Source organism: Mytilus trossulus, chromosome 8 (genome assembly GCF_036588685.1).
Source record: "Mytilus trossulus isolate FHL-02 chromosome 8, PNRI_Mtr1.1.1.hap1, whole genome shotgun sequence".
Lineage (NCBI taxonomy): Eukaryota > Metazoa > Mollusca > Bivalvia > Mytilida > Mytilidae > Mytilus > Mytilus trossulus.
The window spans coordinates 75,742,751-75,764,927 of record NC_086380.1 but is presented as its reverse complement, the minus strand read 5'-3'; positions in this window follow the sequence as shown (position 1 = coordinate 75,764,927).

Below are 22,177 nucleotides of genomic sequence, written 5' to 3'. Positions count from 1 at the left end.
CTTTTTATCTGTGTGATGAAAAACATATCTGTGGTATTTAACTTGCATACAAACGTAAATCTACTATTTGTATTACACACAACATTTATGATTAGATTGCATGCTGACTATTATACACAGTATTTATCTACCTGATTTATTGTTCCATATACATTTTTAATTAAAAGAAAATTGGCAAAGTTTTAACTTCAGCCCAATAATATATTTATTCAAACGAAGTACGCCATACTTGATTCAGTTATAATGTTGATTGATACTTTTTTTTTATTTGATTATAGTCATAATATATAATACATTTTCAAAACTCTGTTAACATTTGTAATCTTTCTGATCCCTCTCCCCTTGTATGGACGGATATGTGACGAAAAACTTTAAAAACTTGATATGATTAAACACCACTGTCATGGAAACAGCCGTTAAAGTTTGACTGCTTGTTACACAGAAATTTCTTTTGAATAACATGGTGATACAAAACAAGATTGATTTGTTGTTTTGACGAATGTGAACGGTTCAATGATTATAGTTTGTGTATTGATTTCTAGATCTTCTCTTTACTGAGCTGATACCATTTTGATAAACTGGTATCGCCACATCGTACATGTAAACCTGATCAACGATAATGAACCGGTATCGCCACATCGTACATGTAAACCTGATCAACGATAATGAACCGGTATCATCACATCGTACATGTAAACCTGATCCACGATAATGAACCGGTATCGCCACATCGTACATGTAAACCTGATCCACGATAATGAACTGGTATCGCCACATCGTACATGTAAACCTGATCAACGATAATGAACCGGTATCGCCACATCGTACATGTAAACCTGATCCACGATAATGAACCGGTATCGCCACATCGTACATGTAAACCTGATCCACGATAATGAACCGGTATCGCCACATCGTACATGTAAACCTGATCCACGATAATGAACCGGTATCGCCACATCGTACATGTAAACCTGATCCACGATAATGAACCGGTATCGCCACATCGTACATGTAAACCTGATCAACGATAATGAACCGGTATCACCACATCGTACATGTAAACCTGATCCACGATAATGAACCGGTATCGCCACATCGTACATGTAAACCTGATCCACGATAATGAACCGGTATCATCACATCGTACATGTAAACCTGATCCACGATAATGAACCGGTATCGCCACATCGTACATGTAAACCTGATCCACGATAATGAACCGGTATCGCCACATCGTACATGTAAACCTGATCCACGATAATGAACCGGTATCGCCACATCGTACATGTAAACCTGATCCACGATAATGAACCGGTATCGCCACATCGTACATGTAAACCTGATCCACGATAATGAACCGGTATCATCACATCGTACATGTAAACCTGATCCACGATAATGAACCGGTATCGCCACATCGTACATGTAAACCTGATCCACGATAATGAACCGGTATCATCACATCGTACATGTAAACCTGATCCACGATAATGAACCGGTATCGCCACATCGTACATGTAAACCTGATCCACGATAATGAACCGGTATCGCCACATCGTACATGTAAACCTGATCCACGATAATGAACCGGTATCATCACATCGTACATGTAAACCTGATCCACGATAATGAACCGGTATCGCCACATCGTACATGTAAACCTGATCCACGATAATGAACCGGTATCATCACATCGTACATGTAAACCTGATCCACGATAATGAACCGGTATCGCCACATCGTACATGTAAACCTGATCCACGATAATGAACCGGTATCGCCACATCGTACATGTAAACCTGATCCACGATAATGAACCGGTATCGCCACATCGTACATGTAAACCTGATCCACGATAATTAAACGTTGTCGATTTGATTTGATTAACCTCTGGAATTTTTATTCCATCATTTAATTAACTATAGCAAGTTCTGTCGTTCTTCGGAAAACCAAAATACCTCGATTCTCCTTTGACAAAATATTGACCAGAAGAGTAAGTGGATCCTGTCGACACCAAACTAGAACTTGCAGATGGTGAATGACTACATCTCAAAATATTTTAAAAAAGAAACTGAAAACATTTAATGATATCATTCGAAGTTTACATGGTTACCAAACTGCAAATCTAACTCTAAAGATGTTTGCCATCGTTATAAAGATGTCGTTTCAAATAGGTTTCTTAAAATTTATTATCAAAATTAAAATCATAAAAATATTTATAGATAAAGTATTATCGTTTCAATAGAAAAAAGGCAAGGGCGCCGACTGTTGCAACACTTAGCAAAATACGCCAAGTACTCGATCCTTCTTTTTTCCTATCGTCACTGATCTGGTCATAATCTGGACTCTTTTTCCTTTCATGATATGAGTATTCTTTGATAAACGTTGATGGTCTAGAATAAGATTGTTGAGGTTTTTCGGATTTGGTTACCATTCCGGAAAGAGGATTTCGTATAAGAACTTGGTGAATTTTTTGACGATGTATTTGTAAGCCTTGGATTTCTTCTTTCACATATATTCACTCGGTTCGAAGTACTAGTATTGTTTTGAAATTGGTTTCTAACCTGTCCCATACTAAGACGACGCCATGTCTGTCCCCCCGGATTATTTTTCCTTACGCGTACTGTTAATCCAATATTTGTTGTAGTAAGTTAAGATGAAACTGTGCACAAGTTTTGATTCACTTGATTAGAATGTAATATTCCAAGTTCTTCCGCCTTCCGGAAAACCCACAATCTGCGATTGTCTGTAGTGAACCATTTATTGTTTTGTAGAAACACACTTATTGTTGGTATATCCTTTACATTTATCGTTCTATTTATAAGATCATCTAATGCCTCACCGATATATTTATCCGAATGAATTGTTGACTTTCCAAATGTATTCGAAATAGAATCCTGACTATAATGAATATTGGAAGGCTTCAGATACAAGCCCATTTCTGTTCAACAATGGGTGAAACAAACTTGTACTTTCACTTTCGATAAACGATTTCCAAAAATCCAATAACATATCTAAATATATATGCGATAAATCAATATTCTAGGTTTTTTTAATTTATTTATAGAAACTGGCAGTTCATAACAAACGTTGCAATATTCTTCTAAACATACTAGTGGAAAGATGGGGGACTTTTTTCTGTCTGTTTCCCTGTTTATTTATCTTTTTCAATTAACGGAATAATACTATTCATTTTTTAAGATAATAATGCAGGAACGCACATCATTCCCACAAAAAACATTCAATAATTTGTGATTCAGGATAATTACTTCCCATTACAAACTGCCATTGAAAATATTATAAGAAATTATTTGAAATTAATATCAGATGATGGTCATATTTCAATAAATCTTGTCATATTTGGACATATATTTGTACATTGTTTATGAAAATGTTAAGATAATCAAAAAATGGAACGTGTATATAGTTGTTAAAATTGTTTAACTTTTATAGATGGTCATTATCAGACAGCGTATTATAGTTATCGTGTCGGGCTATAGTCGCCGTCACGTCAAATTGGCACAATGTTTTTGGTTGAAAAATTTTAAACTAACAACCTCATTCATTCAAGATGACATTTTTCATTTAGCGGAATCGAATAACATTCCAAAAATCAACTACTTTCCTACCTTTTATTGTGTTTGCACTGTATAATCCTGACCTTCACATAATCCAACATTATTTTGTATGGTGGAATCCGACATTGTTATTGACGGCAGTGTTGCCGTGGGGTTCCTCCACGTGCTGTCTATTTTCTTGTGTCTCTCGGAGCTTTTCATCATCTTTATGCAAAAAGCGCGGGAAATTGTATCATCAATGACAATGATATTACCAGAGAGTAACGAATGTTATGTAAATCAAGGATCCTCATAGAAACCAAGATGGCGGTTTAACAATGTAAATAATCTTGAAAAATGTGAAGGTCAGGATTATACAGTGCAAACACAATAAAAGGTAGGACAGTAGTGGATATTTGGACTGGATTTTTCTTCATCATCTTGAGTGAACGCGGCTGATATTTAACAAAATTTTGACAAATCATTTTTTAAACCCGCAACATCCCTTATGTGCCGGTCCAAAGTCATGATCCTGTATTTCAGTGGTTGTTATTAGTTCATGTCTGTCATAGTTGTGTTTAGTAAATTGTTTTGTTATAAAAATAAGTGTTCTCAATTAAATTTTTTAATATTTTTAATGTATAGATTAATTTGTGTTGATATCAATATGTTACTTTTAAAATTGTAGAAAATATTTATTTGAATTGCTGTTTCCATATTTTGTTCTTATTCATATATGATTAGTTTTCTTTTAAAATATTTCAAACAATATCCCTAATAAATAGCCTCATAAAAAGAGAACACAGGGGTTATTTCTCCTTACACGAACAGTTAATTCATCATTTGTTGTAGTTAAATTGAATGAATTTATATATTGAACTTGTGAAACTAGAATATAACTTAATATTCCAAGTTCGTCCGCTTTTCTGAACACCCACAATCTGCGATTGTCTGTGGTGTACCATTTATTGTTGTATATAAACACACTAATGGTTGGTATATAGTTTAACTTTACTGTTCATTTATAAGGTTTATTAATTGAAAAACAATGATGTACCTTTTTGATTTTCATAATAACGAAATAGCTTCAGTCTCATCTAACTATCATGTATCTGTATTTACGTCAGAAGCGCGTTTCGTCTACAAAAGACTCACCAAAGACGCTCGAATAAAAAAGGGGTTAAAAAGGCAAAATACAGTATAAAGTTAAAGAGCATTGACGACCAAAAATTCCTTAAAGTTTTTCCAAATACAGCTAGGTCATTTATTTCTGAGGTAAACAGTTAATTCATTATTATGACCATATCAATGATAATTCATGTCAACTCAGAAGTGCTGACTACTGGGCTGGTGATATACTCGGGGATTCATAAAATAAAAACTCCACCAGAAGTGGCATCAACCCAGTGGTTGTACGTATACTCAGTATAGATACCAGGACTGGAATTTTGTATTAACGCCAGACGCGCGTTTCGTCTATAATAGACTCATCAGTGACGCTCGAATTAAACAGGGTTAGAAGGGCCAAATAAAGTACGAGATTTGAGGACCAATGAGGACCCAAAATTTCTAAAAGTTTTGCAAAATACAACTTAGGTAATCTATTTCTGAGGTAGAAAAAAATAAATACAGACAATCTGTGTTGAATTGATCGATGTTTTCAGACCATGAAGACATTTTTGTAGGTCTGTTCTGCTGTTTATTTTTGCCAAATAATTGCATGGAAGAAGACAACTCTTACAAATGAGTTAGTCATGTCTGCGTTTTATCTTAGCACTTTTAACTGAAACTGTGATTAAGCATGCTGTTAACATTAAGTTATGTGAATGATGCAGGAGCTTCTAAGACAATTGGACAACACTAAATGACTAATATGGGTAAAACCTACCATACAATGGTTTTGACCCCAAACTCTTTTCAAAACACTATTTCGATAACGTTACAAAAATTGGATCTGTTGACAATTTTCCGTTTCTGCAAAAAAAAAACTAAGTTAAAAAAAATACACACAAACCGGTTAAATATTAACGTTTAATGGCAATAACAGATATAACATTTTTACTTAAAAGTTTCTTATGTTATATAGTTTCAACCAAAACACACCAACGACGTGAGAACACAATCATTCGAGAGCAACTTTTACAAGGAGCAACCAGAAGCCTTCGACATAGACCTTGTACTGATAATCATTTTTGTTTCTCACTATTTACTTTGGATTCTGCAAAACAAACACAATTAACACAATAACGGGTGAAAACTAATATCGAGGTCAATATTAGAAATAGGAGCAGACTGACGTTTTTGACCATATCATATTTTGTAAATCGTGTGCTGCTTATCTTTAGTCTTAGCTATTTACTAGTCAAGTAATAGTTTCCACACGACAAATAACATAAAATATAGGTTAACAAATTGTTTTCAAGGGCTATTGCCCCTTTGAGAAATAGACCTGAAGTCTTTCTGTGAAAATTGGTAAAACGTTATTTAAGGGGATAATTCCTATTAGGAGTCGTCTGATACTATAAGTTAAAATGGACAGTAAATATTCATAACAGAAAACTTTCTGTCCCGTCTGATTTTTCAAGTTTTTACTTTTTACAAAGCAATATACAAACCTGAAGTTTTATCCTAAAATCCCTATTTATAGTAGTGATGTCCATGCTAGTTTGAAGGTGGGATCATCTGTCATTTTATAAAACACGATACCTCAAGGACACGTTTGGTTCCATTCCCCCCCCCCTCCCCCCAAAAAAAATTGTTTTAGAGGAGAATTTTGTAAAAGTAAAGTGCTGAAGACTCGGGCAAGTGTTCCTATAATTCAAATCTCAGAAGAAATTCGTGATGTTCCTCAAAATAAGTTGTAAAAATCTTGATATTGTAGAAAATATCTTCAGGTCAATGGTAATTCATGATAAAATGCTAAAATAAAACGGTATATTAACCAGTCAGTTAAAACAAAGTACAGATTAGATCTGGAGGTATTTTATGTTATATTTGCCTACACATTTTCAACACTTTTCCTTTTAATCATACCATAGACCTTCCAACATAAAATTATTTCACAACCTATGAGATTTGTAGAGTAAAGCTATTATCAATATGTTGAAAATTTGACAATTAATTTATCAGATTTTTTTGGTGTGTGTTTTGTGGTATACCTGTAAATAGTTATAGATTTCTTTATTTCACCAGCAAACTGAATATCAGGTCAAGCTTTTCAACATTTTTTCAACACGTTTATTTAGAATGGATCCACTTATATGAGTCCAAAACAGTGCACGTATTCTTTTTCTTTTAACTCAGCAGTGTAATACATGCAGAGCAAAGACTGAAGAATATACATATATGATGACTTAAAGTTGTCTATTTTCTTTTCCTATGATATCTGATGCAGAGTTCCTGTCCTTGGCAATCAAACCACATCTCCTTATTCTCATGTTAAATTAAAAAGTGTGGAAACTGAACACTAAAACTTAAAATACTGTGGATTCATTATGATTCGTTATGTGGGTACAGGTTAACTACGAAATTAAATGTTCAAGGGATAAAAAATTATCCATTGGCTTGTATGTTGACTTCGTCAAAACGAAACTAAATGAATCCACAGTAATACTAATCAGAAACACAAAAGAATACTTAAATATATAGTATGACCAGCTGTGACATCCATGTCCCTTCAATAGCTTTTTAAAGTATTCAAAAAGTATCTAACAAATTCACAATGTTGTGTCAAAATAAAACAGAAGAAAAAAATCTCTTTGAAGCTTGTTCATACTTTATTGAAAACAATAAAATCACACAATATTTTGATCAAACATATCAATATAAGGGAGATAATCATAATTTTCTCTGTGGCGAGAGCAAAGTCATCATATTAATTCAGTGTCATTTTACTTTTGACCCAAGACTCAATTTTGACTTGTTTGTTTTGTGACTGTTATTTAGAGTGTTACTTATCCAGGTACAAACCCATAGATATGAATACTGTGGATTCATTGATTTTTGTGGATAGCAATTTGTGTGGTTTGTGAATATTTAATTTTGTGGTCTTGTCAAGGTCTACATTTATTCTTTTAAAAAAATTGTAATTCGTTGAAGATTTAAATTCGTGATTCCCCTGAGCCCACGAAATCCATGAAACTTAGTATCCTACGAATATAAATAAATCCACAGTATGTTTGCTACTGCATGTATATGTTACTTTCATTTTCACAAAATTAAAAAAGATGAACACTTTTTTTAACCTCATTTCCTTAAACTTGGCATCTATACACTGTTTACAATATAACATTGGTATTTTTTAGTACAAAGGTATGAATACAGACAATGTTTTACAGAATTTTTTGTTCATTTGTTTTATAATTATCAGAGATATGATATGATTTGTTTATGATCCTTTATACAATACAAAATAATACAATACAATATGCCAATAATCCTGATCTTCATACACAATCCTATCTCCAATGAATTAATATCAAGATCAGTTAATAGCAAAAATGAAATAGTTATATAATGATGAATTATAACTGGCAAACATTGCAATGTATCACTTAAACCTTCTAACAACTATTTAAGAACTATCTAATGTATGATAAAAACAAGGGTTAGGCAGAAGTCATAAACTTTATCAACCAACATGCACAACATATAAATTGCTTAAGTCTCTAGCGCCTGAATGTTGATGTTTTTTTTTTATAATGAATTTTCTTTATTGTAACAGATAGACTAGCACAACATGTATGAACAAAGGTATACAGAATGGCATTTTCACACAAAGGAAGTATTAAATAATAAAACAACAATTGCATATATATGATGGTACAATAATAGGTTGAAAATAAATAAATATATTATAACATTGAAATCTTAAAGTCATAAGAAACCTCAAATTAAAAAAAAATATTGCATATTTTTTTTTATAACTCAATGGATAGTTTTCATTATAAAACTTATGTACATATACTTTTTTCTGAAGAAAATTCTTTAATATATTCATATTGAGAATAATTTTACTTTATTTTAATTGCTTCCTTCAAAGAAGAAATTCCCCCGACATATTTTCCGTATGCAAAGTGGCCTCAGTGTGACCCATCCCGTAAAAATTCGGTGATCGTCATACGCATGGATGTCCTTAAAATAAATTATTATCTGAATTTACATGTTAAACACGTGCTCAATTTCCATGCTTTTTTGTTGATTGTTGACAAACAGGTGACAATCGTTAAACTTCGGCTTCAAAACACGCACTTTAATTAACTGCCATATTTTCACAACAACACTGACCGATTGAAAAAAAAATTGACGATTAAACGAAATTTATGCGAAAAAAATGATAAATTCGTGTACAGAAGACTAAGCTTTTAATGTTTGTATGCATTGGTTCAAGAATTGGAAGAACATTAGTTTTCACCGGTCACTCGTTTTTTATGACTTTAATTGTTCTTGCAATATACATAAGTGGTGTTTCAATTTTAACATTTATTATTTATTCTTTGATAGGGGCCCAGGGACTTCAGCATTTGTTATATTCCTCTACAGAGAGGTTTTTAAATGAAATGTATTTTTCTAAGTTCAAGTGTTCCTTTAAATAGTTTTTTAAAGCATTTAAATTTGGCAAAACTTTTTTTGAAAGTAGAATAATCTTATTTTTAACAAAATTCAATTTAACATTTTTGTAGATACCAAATAAAATAATTATAATATTCAAAGGCAGTCCAATGTTGATAATTATAATAAATACCCTATTTTTCACAAATTATATTTGAGGTGTCCTTTTCCTATAATAAACTATTGATGGAAAAGCTTAGTAAGTAAGTATCTACCATTGAAGGAACCTGAATCACAACCAACAAAGCAGAAGTACATACTATATGACGTGCAACCATTGAATATTAATAAGGCTTGTATATCCCAACCGTAATAGGCAGTACATCCATGTCCACACCAAAGTGTTGGCAGTGCGGATAAGCAAATAAGTTTCATCCTATGTCCCCTGCCACTATATATTGACAAGGTGAAGTGAAGAAATAATTACTCATCAGGCTGAAGTGTTAGTTTAAACATATTTATTTATAGTGGATAGGGAAACAAGTTATTGTAACTTATATTAATCCCTTTCCACTTTGCGGGTGCGAGTGCTGCCTTGTGGCATTAGCCTGCTCTTTTTCGAAATCTACAAGGGTGTTTTTTACGTGCAAGAGATATTGCTCTCTCTTAACACGGGTCAGCCATTTATCGTCCCCTTCCGACGGACTATCATAGTTTCCTTAAGGCCATACTCGCAAATGGTCTATTTTTTGTTGATCTTACTATTACAATCTTAACATAACTGTGCAATAATATCAAAGTAGTAAATATTCCACTCCACACAACTCTCCAAAGACCTCTTAATTTCCTTTAAAAGAACAGCAAAATTTATATGTTTAAAGAAGTCTATAAAACAAGTCAACTTACATCAAACCACAATCATAAAATATATGATAAATTATTCTGTGAGTATATTAATAATATCTTAACAATTGATATTATGTTAAACAATTGTTCAACTGAGAAAATTCGTTTTAATACCTAATGTTTATTAAAATAGTCTTTATTAAATTTCCAACAAAACAGATCATGTTCTAAGAAATCACTTGATACTAGTATGAGTTTAAAGTGCAAAAATCGGACAAACTTTAATAGAGTAAAACAAAAGCACTTCACTGCTAGACTCTTGATGTTTAAGGAATAACAGTACTGTAGTTGAAGAGTTGCCACCTTCAATTTTACATTTGACGGTTGCAAATGCAGTTTTACTTGTGACGCGTAGCGGAGACAGTAAAACGGAGATTTGCGACCGTCGAATCAAAATTGACGGTGGCAACTCTTCAACTACAGTACTGTTATTCCGATTCTAATGCATTACAAAAAGAAAAAATACGATAAAACTTGAAAAAATGTCTAAATTTGTAAAATAAAAAAAAATCCGCGAAACTTCATGAATGATTTTGGCACAAAGACGTCATGGCTAAACATGACGTCAAACAAATGAAAAACTTACAAACTGGAGGTTTTTACGTTACCTGTACGCTTTAAATTCTGATAACATTACATTAAAACGGCGAATTCGAGGTAGGTGTTGTTTTATTTTCGATTATATAGTTGTAATCGAACATTTGTTGATTCATCAATTCAAAATGGCGGGTCCCTCCTTAGTTACACCTGGTCAACTGTGGATTTGACGGCAACTTTTAGCCAATGAAAAAAATTGTTACATCCAAATTGCATTAGAATTAGCAATAACTATGATGGGAATGTGAACATATTATCAATGAAATTAATGATCACAAATAAATGTTGTACAATCCATAGGATTATTGGTTAATTCATTGATGTTTGTAAGTCATTGGTTGGATATCAGTTTTTAAAAGGACAGGTAACCGTTAAAAACGTTTCTGAATTTAAAACACTGACTAGATTTGTTATCCAAATTCCTTGAATACTAAAACAATCTTCTTTAAATATACTAGTTGGAAAAAAGCAAGAACAGGGAAATATAAATATTGTCCTTAGCTTATTCTATTTATACTTCATTTACTTGAAAATATTCTTTTTATTCTATTTGTTTTTGAAATTTAAATTATAAATACAATAATCATAATTTCCTCACCATGATTAATAATAATCTTAAAATCTAATTCTGCAATAATATAAATAAGGAGAAAATAGTATTTCGTATCGTATCGCTGATTTGCAATCGCTTTTAAAAAATCTCCAACCATATCAAGTATTAAAAGTTTCAGTGGTCAAGACTGACATTTACATTACAAAATCACCATAAACACCGATCGGAAGGAAACACATTCAGACAATCATTCATAAAAAAAGTGGCGAAATAAGTTGGCGGTATACAGTAAAAAGGGGTTCAGCAACATTACAACATAATATGCATAATAATCCTGATAATCTAGAGGTTTATACATTTATTCATTTTATTTGGCGATATACAGTAAAAAGGGGTGCAGCAACATTACAACAGATTATACATAATAATATAGAGGTATATACATTTATTCATTTATTGTAATTTTCTATATATCAATTTAAGCATGTAATAGACAAAAATGAGTCTAGTCCTGTATAGTTTGTGCTGATGTCAAAAGAAATATATTAATGGTCTTTAATTTTATCCTTCCTTCAATACATTTCTAGGAATATCATTGGTTAAAAAAGAACACGTTGAGACCGTGTACATTTAATATTGAGTTCGTAAGCGTGTTTTTTTAAAGAATTGAATGCTTTTTTTGTCATTTCAATTGGGTGCAAAAGCGTTGACCGGAGTTCATTTTGTATGAAGCGCGGAAGCGCTTCTTTCTACAAATGTGCGCACGGTCAATGCTTTTACAACCCTATGAAGTTACAAAAAGAAGCATTCAATACTTATGATTACATTTTTTAGATAGGATAATGCACACACGATTTTTATCAAGTTTTTATTTAATTTACCTGTGCACTTTATTGTGGAACCTCGTGTCATCATGAATGACAATTTTTATTGTGTAATGAAGTTGATGAGGGAATAACGCGAGATTGAAGGGTAGCCAATCAGAATAACGTATTATAAGAAACTAAACGTCTAATGTAATTAATTTAATACACAGTCAGTAGCAGTGTTACATCCCTTTATAAAAACAACATGATGCTGGAAAAAAATCTGAAAAGTTTCGCCTTGACAACAAATGCAGAAATTGATGATACATAATATATGAGTCTGTTGTAGAGGAAACGTGCGTCTGGCTAAAGTGTAAAGTCCTGGTACCTATGATGAGTTTATTTGACCCTGAACAAGTCAAAGTTCAAGAACGATGAATAGCATCTGAATTGTGTTAGAATTAAAATTAGTTTCCTCGATCCATATAAATAGTGCCTAAGTTCAGATTAATAAGTATGTAGCATTTTTTATTGGACTATTTATTTTGAGATAGATTCTGAGTCTGATTTTGGAAGGACGAATCGGTATAAATTTAGAGTCTAATAGTTGTTGGTGTAACAAAAAAGTTGTTAGCCGTGATGCAACTTTTAACTAAAGCGTGTATCCGTGTGATTGCCCAATGTTTTTGGATGTATAAGTTTCAGTTCGTGCCTTTCACTTGTACACGGACGACAAATGCCAACAGGGTTCCCCTAGAAATATATTAGTAGCACACACACAAAAATTACTTAAATTAAAACAAATATTAATAATAATTTTACTCACTTAAATTTTCACACCTAAATGAAATACTTAAACCTTATTTAAGTAATAACTTACTGTTTTAGTAGAACGAAATTACTTAGATTAAGTCATATATTCAAGAACTACACATTTTTATTTTTATTTATACTGAAAAGCAGTATGAAAGTTACTGGCACTACTTCTAATAACATGGATAAAAAAACTTGTTATTACTATAAGTAGGTTTAGGCACTTCATATTGGTGTTTGCTTTCATAAGGCTTATTATATATAATAATGAATGCTTCCTATGAAATTTGACTCCATAATTTAACAATTTCAACATACATATATATGTAGGTTTCAGACTGAAAATTGAATAAGTTTGGATAACAATTTTCTTCGAACAGGCTATTATTTCAACTGGGAAATTTTTTTAATTATGAAATTTGTATAATTTCCTGTGCTTGCATTTTTTGTAAATTCCATGTTTATATTCTTATTTTTATGTACAGTGTGGTGCACAACACTTTCTATTACAAACATGACAAAGAAGATAACACATTTTCAATAGAATGTACTGTGCCGCACACAACACTACCTATACAAAATACATTGTATGGAAAGTGTTATGCAATGCTAAAAAAAATGATACAGAATATCCATGGAATTTCAAGCACAAGAAATCATGCATATTACATAATTAAGATAATTCCAAATTCGAAAAATAGCCTGTTTTTATACAATACTTTGAAATGCTTAAAAAAAATGATTGGAATTACTTATAATCATTATCAGAATTACTAGTCATTACTATGTCCAAATGATTATGACGTCTGGCAAAGCTATCTTAATTTTTTCTGGGACGCCTTCGTCATAGGAAGGCGTCCCAGAAAACAATTAAAATAGCCTTGCCAGACGTCATAATTATTTGGACTAGTCATTACTGAAGTAATTTTCATATCAAAATATTTTCAAATTATCATTATTCATTTTTAATCTAATTTTTATAATGTAAACTTACATGACTTAGTTTTACTAAAATTAATAATTAACTATTTATTAGAAATGTACAAAACTGTATAATTTCTCCTGAAGGTTTTGATTGGAGACTGAAAAATAGTCGGTCAATCAGAATAAAGGTTTCATTTAACTATTTGTGAGCAATTTTTGAAAATTAGCTGGAACTCATTCAGATTTGAATTTGTACCAAGGTAAACTGAGTGTGTTGAAATACTTACACGATTGACAAGCAATAAAGGAAAAAAAAAAAAACTTACAAAAAGGACACTTAGTGGGTATTCATGTTTCTGGCTATCTCTTTGTGTACTTATTCAATTAAATGAAAATGTAGCACAAAGCGTTACTGGGGACGTAGCCCATGTTAACTTGAAACAAACAAGAAAAGAAATGGATTATAACAAAGGATATTATAGCATATGATCATTCCTTAAAAAGGTATGTAACCTTTTCAAATTAAATGCATTTATAATAATACAGCGTAGAATTTTTCTTTTAATATATACATATTATAAATATATACAATTTTTATGTACAAGAATTACTCAAAACCTACAAATAGATTTACTGTAATTGTATTTCCAGAAATAATTACATTAAGTAAAATAATCGCTTACAAGTGATACACGAATAACTAAGGAATTAAAAGAAGTACTCAATAAATATTAATAGAGTTACTTACTTTTATTAATACAAATACTTAAAATGTATTAAAAGAATTACTTTCTATCATAAAAAGAAATAATTAATGTGTATTTAAAGAAGTACTTACTTTAATAAAAAGAAATACCTACTTTTATTGAATAATTACTAACTATCGTTAAATGAATGACTTACTTTTATTAAAAGAATTACTGACTTTTATTAAAAGAATTACTTACTTTAATTAAAAGAATTACTTACTTTTATTAAAAGAATTACTTACTTTTATTAAAAGAATTACTTACTTTTATTAAAAGAATTACTTACTTTTTTTAAAAGAATTACGTACTATATTTAAAAGAAATACTTAATGTACATGTGTATTAAACGAATTACTTACTATAATAGAAAGAATTACTTAGTATATAGGAAGAAATTACTTAAGTTTCATTAAAATAATTACTTAAGATACATTGAAAATTACTTAATTTAATTACTAGGTAATTATTTAAATTACTTGGCATTACTAACAATTACTCCTTTTTTGACAAACATTTTTACTTCTTTTATTACATAAGTTGATTATTTAAATTAATACTTGTTTTAAGTAAATTAAAGTAATTTTTTTTTAGTGCATGATTAAGGGAATCCTGGTCACATAAATAAATGGATCCTAGTGCAGTCTGAACGAAGTCTTGTAGGTGAACTTAAACATAAATTCGAATAAAAATTCAATGGTGTATTTTTAAAATCACACCACTTTAACAGAGTTATAAGTATAACACAATGTATATCTAACTTCAGGCTCAACAATACGGTTCTCATCTCTACTCTCCTAACGTAACTGTCCTCTTTCTCCTCCTATATCTCACGCTCTTTCTCTCTTTTATATTACTCCTACAAGTCCGTATACAAATAAAGACTACTAGGGCAGCCAGGCTCCGTGTATTCCGTGATTCAGAAATCCGGGTGCTCCGATAATCTGGGCTCCTAGCGTTTCGTGCTCCTTACATAAATTTACTAGGACACCATATGCATATCATTAGGGCTCACCAGTCAAAGAAGAAATCTAAATATAACTCTTAATTAATATATCTGATGATCTCTAACTGTATTAAATGGATATGTGTGAAAAAACACATGCATGTCAACCTGATACATAGCTCCATAACACACTCGACCTAACATATAGAAATATTACAGTTTGTATAAACGATTCTTTAGTAAGGGATGATCTATAAAACGGAACAATGATATCATTGCCTTTCAGTAAGGGATATACAGTTGTGCTTTGTATCCCGGGTGGAAAAGGATTACATAGAAAATATCCTCTTTAAAAAGTACAAAGTAAAACTAACAGTGTTCATACGGTCATAGCTGTTAATCCAGACCAAAAAAGGATGAAATCACTGCGAGACATTATTTGACTTGTGACTTTATAATATTTGTTAATTGAGTGTCACAAGCGGAATGTGAAAGATTTGGCATCGTGTCGTGAATTTTATTTTTCTTCAAATAATCTAAACAATTTAACCTAATTCTGTAATTTAGTTCTTTTTTTATCTCGATATTATCTCTAAACTCCTACAATGTATTAATTCAACAGGAAAGAAAGTACCTTAAAGTTAACAGAAATGCGTGCTTCTTTCGAAGGCAGATTGTGAGCTTAAATGAACGGTGACGCCATTTTGTTTTTCTATGCAGAAAAAAATAGCGAAATCCTATATCCTATATTGATATCATGTGCTATGGAAGGGTAAGCCAATCATGTACCACATGTGGCTCCCGTCGTGTTGTTCGTGTTATTTCAAACCCGGTAAATAGTCTATTTCTGTAGGTCACATTCATGAAAAGGGAACAAGATTGCAGTTACGACATAACGAACATATTTGATATCATCTGTGAAAAGGGTATTCCATAACGGTCAACCAATTCGTGAAGGCAACCGTTACATTAACGAATGTATGATTTCAACTTTACCATATGGAATTCCTGGTTTGATAGCTTCCTTGTAAGCAGCAACCTTGTATCAAGTAAATCATAATAGGAAATACAAGCCCGGGAATATATACCAAAACTTCGTTTACATGAATTTAATTCAATTTTCACAGTTTTTTGTGCTCATCGCAATACCACAAATCTACTATAAACCCCTTGTCATTCCGCTAAACAATGTTAATACTAGTACTTGGAATACGTTTTACTCTGGTGATCCATTTATATTTTTAACTTATGTGTCCCTGAAAGACACATTTCTATGTCGTTTTTTCTTCCAAATGCACAAAATTTAAATCCTGAGAATAAAATATTTCCGTTGGACTCAGAAACATATTTGAAAATTGTAGATAACGATAATAGTTGGCGATGCACAATAAAAGTGTTTATACAAAACATGATATAAAATAGAAACTACATAATAATACAGAGCACTAAACTTTTTAATTTAAAGATCTAGTTCCAATAAATTGAGCGCAAATAAGTATATAAAACTATATGGAATCTACATATTTTTGTCATTTCTGTTTTACTGTGTTTCTACATTTCTAAATTTTTCATATGATTTCATATTCAGGAATTTTCATTCGTGTTTTTTTCTTCATATTTTTCGTTACCGTGTATTTTGTGTATTTGCGTTCAATTGCGTGTGGGTTTTTTTTTATTAATAGCTTGGGCTTTTTATCTATTTTTTTGCCATTTTTGTGTTTGATTCTGTCTGTTATTTTTTGTATATTTTGCACCATTATTTTAAATCGTTTAATTGGCTTATGTATTTTTCTAAAAAAGAATATCTTTGCCTCTTTTGCTCTCACTTTCTCTCCGTATATTTTCTTTTACTAGTTTTTTATTTGCACATGGTGTTTTAAATAAATATGTAAGTAACACAATGCTATAATAATCGAATTTAAAGTATTCGTGTTGTTATACAAGTACATGCATTTGTATACTGATACGGACTTTAATATAATGGTTATGTATAACAAATAGTTCTGTGAAGTCATTGTTGAAACACATTCCAAACGGATGTCTAATACCATTGTCTTTGTTCAGCATTTCTTTCTTGTTTTTTTCTATCTGATGCTATTCTCTGTATGTTGTTCGTCGTGGAACCACCGCAATAAATGTTCCCCTGTCTATCAAGCGTGACACCTGCTTATCTTGAAACAAACTAAATGAGGGGGAAATCCTACTTTGTAAAAAAACACTCCCATTTAAACAACATTTTTGTTGAAATCAGCCTAATTTACTGATTCACAATATGTTTGCAACATTTAAAGGACCCTTTATTTTATCAAACAGTCGGCATTCCCATGTGGACAAACTGTCACAGTGGCCCATTTTAATCGACTTGTTCCTTTAATCATATGAGGCTGACTGCATACAGGAATTTCTAGTAAGAAGGAACAGAAGTTAGCCGTATCTTTCAACTATATGATCCTCTATATAGATGATGTTCTCTTAGTGATAATGTTGAACGCAGCAATCCAATCGGAATTGAGATAAAGAATACAACAGATAACATTAAGTCTGCCTCATATCTTAGATTACATTGATAAATTGACCATGAGGGTCGGTTGAAAACAAAACTTTACGACAGAAGAGATGATTTCAGCTTCCAAATTGTGACCTTTCCATTCCTATCTAGCAACATTCCAGCAGCACCTGTATATGGGGTTATATCTCGTTGGTTTTTTTTCTTTTCGTGATGGCGTTTTCGGTGTATGTTCTACTTATGAGTTTGAATTTACCTCCTGTATGATTTGATTTTTTTTTAAATTATCGTCATGTAATAAATACACATCTGTCCTTCGGTATATCGAACAACATTATCATGAATAATCAGTAATGATGGTAAATTTTCGCGATCGGTTCGTTAAAATCATGGCATCGTGTCGTTAGTGAAATTAAACACAATTCAATATTAGAGGGTTCAAATATCTTTTTTATAAATTGGGATTTTATTGCTGATTAAAAATACTGATATAATGATAACTAAACAATCACGATAATAAAACTTCTCGAATGGAAAATGTTGCAGAAAAATAAGTAATGTTGGCACCCATCCAACCAATCCCTGTATATGACTTGCACGTGTTAGACAAACCCTTTAAATAGTTATCAAAGGTACCAGGATTATAATTTAATACGCCAGACGCGCGTTTCGTCTACATAAGACTCATCAGTGACGCTCAGATCAAAACAATTAAAAAGCCAAACAAATACAAAGTTGAAGAGCATTGAGGACCCAAAATTCCAAAAAGTTGTGCCAAATACGGCTAAGGTAATCAACTCCTGGGCGTAAGAAAATCCTTAGATTTTCGAAAAATTCAAAGTTTTGTAAACAGAAAATTAAAAAAAATGACAATATAATTGATATTCATGTCAACACCGAAGTGCTGACTACTGGGCTGGTGATACCCTCGGGGACGAAACGTCCACCAGCAGTGGCATCGACCCAGTGGTGTAAATAGTTATCAAAAGTACCAGGATTATAATGGTATACGCCAGACAAACGACTGGATCAACGACTGTGAATTTGCGAATGATCAGAGGAACAGGGGGTCTGATGCTTATCACCTTAAAAAATTTGATGAGTATGTAACTTTTTTTAGCCAAAGGGTTGTTACTACCCTGCAAAATCAGTTTACTACTTACATTATAAAATGTCCATGGTATGTACTTGATACACTTCAAAATACCTAATTAAATTGTGAAATCACCAACTTACGTAGGATCAGGAGCTCATATTTGGGGTTTAAAACAAAAGGCAATTGAACGCATTTTTTTCATTTCATTTACGCTTATGCATCCATCCCGCACGAAGCATTTCAAATATAAGTAATACAGATAAATCATTACAAATTTGTCGATTTTTTTGCAAATATTCAGCACGAACAGACAGTTCCAAATTTCTTTTAACACTTGAGATAGCATATGCATGATTTTGGTCTTATTTTTGTTTCCTTGTCCTATCTGTTCTCCCATTTATTTGTATTGTAATCATGTAATGTTGTCCTTTTAATGTTATATTTAACATTGCCATACAAGTGGGAGGTTTGGCTACAAAACCACCTCAACCCAGCATATTTTTCATAAAATGTCCTGTTCCAAGTCAGGAAAATGGCCATTGATATATAATAGTTCGTTTCTGTGTGTGTTACATTTTAATGTTGTGTTTCTGTTGTGTCGTAGTTCTCCTCTTACATTTTTAAGATTATTGAAGATTAAATATGTATGCAAAACCTCCCTAAGGCAAGATTAAAATTCCATTGATGACGATTTAATATAACAATTCAATATGATACACTATGCCCTAGTTAGATATCAAACGACAACATAAAAATAAAAGTAAAATCAATTCTGAGATTTCAGGTTTAATGCCTTTCTTAAACATATTCGCAATTTTTTTCAGTTTTTCTAAATAGAACAAATTGCTTCGTACAATAGTTAGATAAATGTTTAAAAAAAAACTGGCATTTGATGTTGGACATTACATTTTGAAAATTTTGCATAGTATTACCGAGTTATTACATTAGAGAATATTGCAGACTGCTTTGGTACTAACCAATTTAGATATTAATAGATTTATTGAAAAATAAAGGTGGCAATCCATAATCTAAACAAGTAAATTCGAAGTCTAGTATGCAGTTATTCAAGGAAGGAAGTTTGATCAGTAAACTCAAAATCATTTAAGCCTCACAATCATAACACAATGACGAAGACGATTCTGGTTAAAAGTTTATTTCTAAACACCAATTTTACAGTGTAAGAAATTTATTGTTAAACTGTGTTATGAGAAAAACATACATGCAAGTACACGATGTTTTGTAATACGAAAATGCCTGTACCAAATCAGGAATATATGACAGTTTTTTTGCTTTCGTTTAATGCGTTTATACTTGTTCCAATTAAAAAATATCCAAATTTTCACAAGTTGTTAAACCGTTTTCTCTTATGGTAAACACTCAATGTGTTAAATTAAAAAATCCGCAAATGCTGATCTAGTATATTGCACATTGCAGTATGACGTCAAATGTCATTTTCCGGTGTCATACTTTAACCCTCTTGATGCCGGAGGGACACAAAATGTTCAAGTTTTAATTTATACAAGCTTATCAGCATTGTTGCATCCTTTCAATGAATAGACCCAAAATTAAACAAAGTAATATTTTTCTTAAAAATGTCCCAAATGTAACGGTCATTATAGGGTGACGTCATTGTAAAGCATTTGATGTCACAGACAGACGTCAAACTGTCGTATTTTCTTGCACACAAAATGCAACCATGAAAAACTACTGGCAGCAAAAGGGTTAACATCAGACATTTTAAGATTTGATTTAAGAGATTGTGAGGTGAAATGTATGAATGTTTTGTATATTATTGAAGAAATCAAAATGTACATTATCTCAACCTTTGAATGTCATCAATGACCTAACGAATAGTCAAAGGGAATGCCGTAACACGTCTTGTGATGCTAGTTAAACCAATCAAATTAACGCTGATTTTTGTATCGCTGTTTCGTATACACTATGTACAGTGTAGGTAGGTCTTGTTTGTCTTGTAACGATGTATATGAGCTTTTTCTCGTTGATAGCATTATTCCATTTATACGCAGCAGGATGATAAAGAATTATGGGTTATTTAATTCATTTCACAGATGCACTGGAACTCAGACAATGTTCATCGTTACGATTGACAATTGAGTCTTTCAGTCTGCATAGAGTTTAACTGTATTACGAGAAATATATATTCATGCAAGAAATAGATAACAGCTCCAATCATAAGAAAATGTCTTAACGGTAATATATAAATATAAAAAAGAAGATGTGGTATGATTGCCAATGAGACAACTATCCACAAAAAACCAAAATGACACAGACATTAACAATTATAGGTCACCGTACGGCCATCAACAATGAGCAAAGCCCATACCGCATAGTCAGCTATAAAAGGCCCCGATAAGACAATGTAAAACAATTCAAACAAGAAAACTAACGGCCTTATTTATGTAAAAAAAATGAACGAAAAACAAATATGTAACACATAAACAAACGACAACCACTGAATTACAGGCTCCTGACTTGGGACAGGCACCTACATAAATAATGTGGCGGGGTTAAATGTATGTATATCATTCGGTGAACTTAGCAAACTCTTTACCTAATTTCATAATTTTTAAAGGACTTATTTTTCTAGGACTTACACGTTTGCGATGGGAAATTAATTCACTTTACAATAATAATCATTTTTATAACACAAATTATAATCAATAAAATAACAACAAAGGTAACTTACAAACAATTCCTTGTTATACTAGATCCGAAGAAAACAATCAAATGATATTCTGTCGTCTATTAGACCATTTCTTGACGACAACACTATGTAAAGACATATATTAGGTTAGATAAAAGTTCAATGTATGACGGTTTTCAACTAAGGGTGATAAAAGGTGCCCTAGTAAAATTAAAACTACAGCACACATCTAAAAATAAAATCAATTAAAAAAAGAGTTTAGATACATGCATAGATATAGAAAGATGTGGTATGAGTGCCAATGAGACAATTCTCCATCCAAATAATAATTTATAAAAGTAAGCCATTATATGTCAAGGTACTGCCTTTTACACGGATCCTTGGCTCACACCGAACAGCAAGCTATGAAGGGCCCCAACATTTACAAGTGTAAAACCATTCAAACGGGAAAACCAACGTTCTAATCTCTATAAAAATGAGAAACGAAAATCACTTATGAACCTCATAAC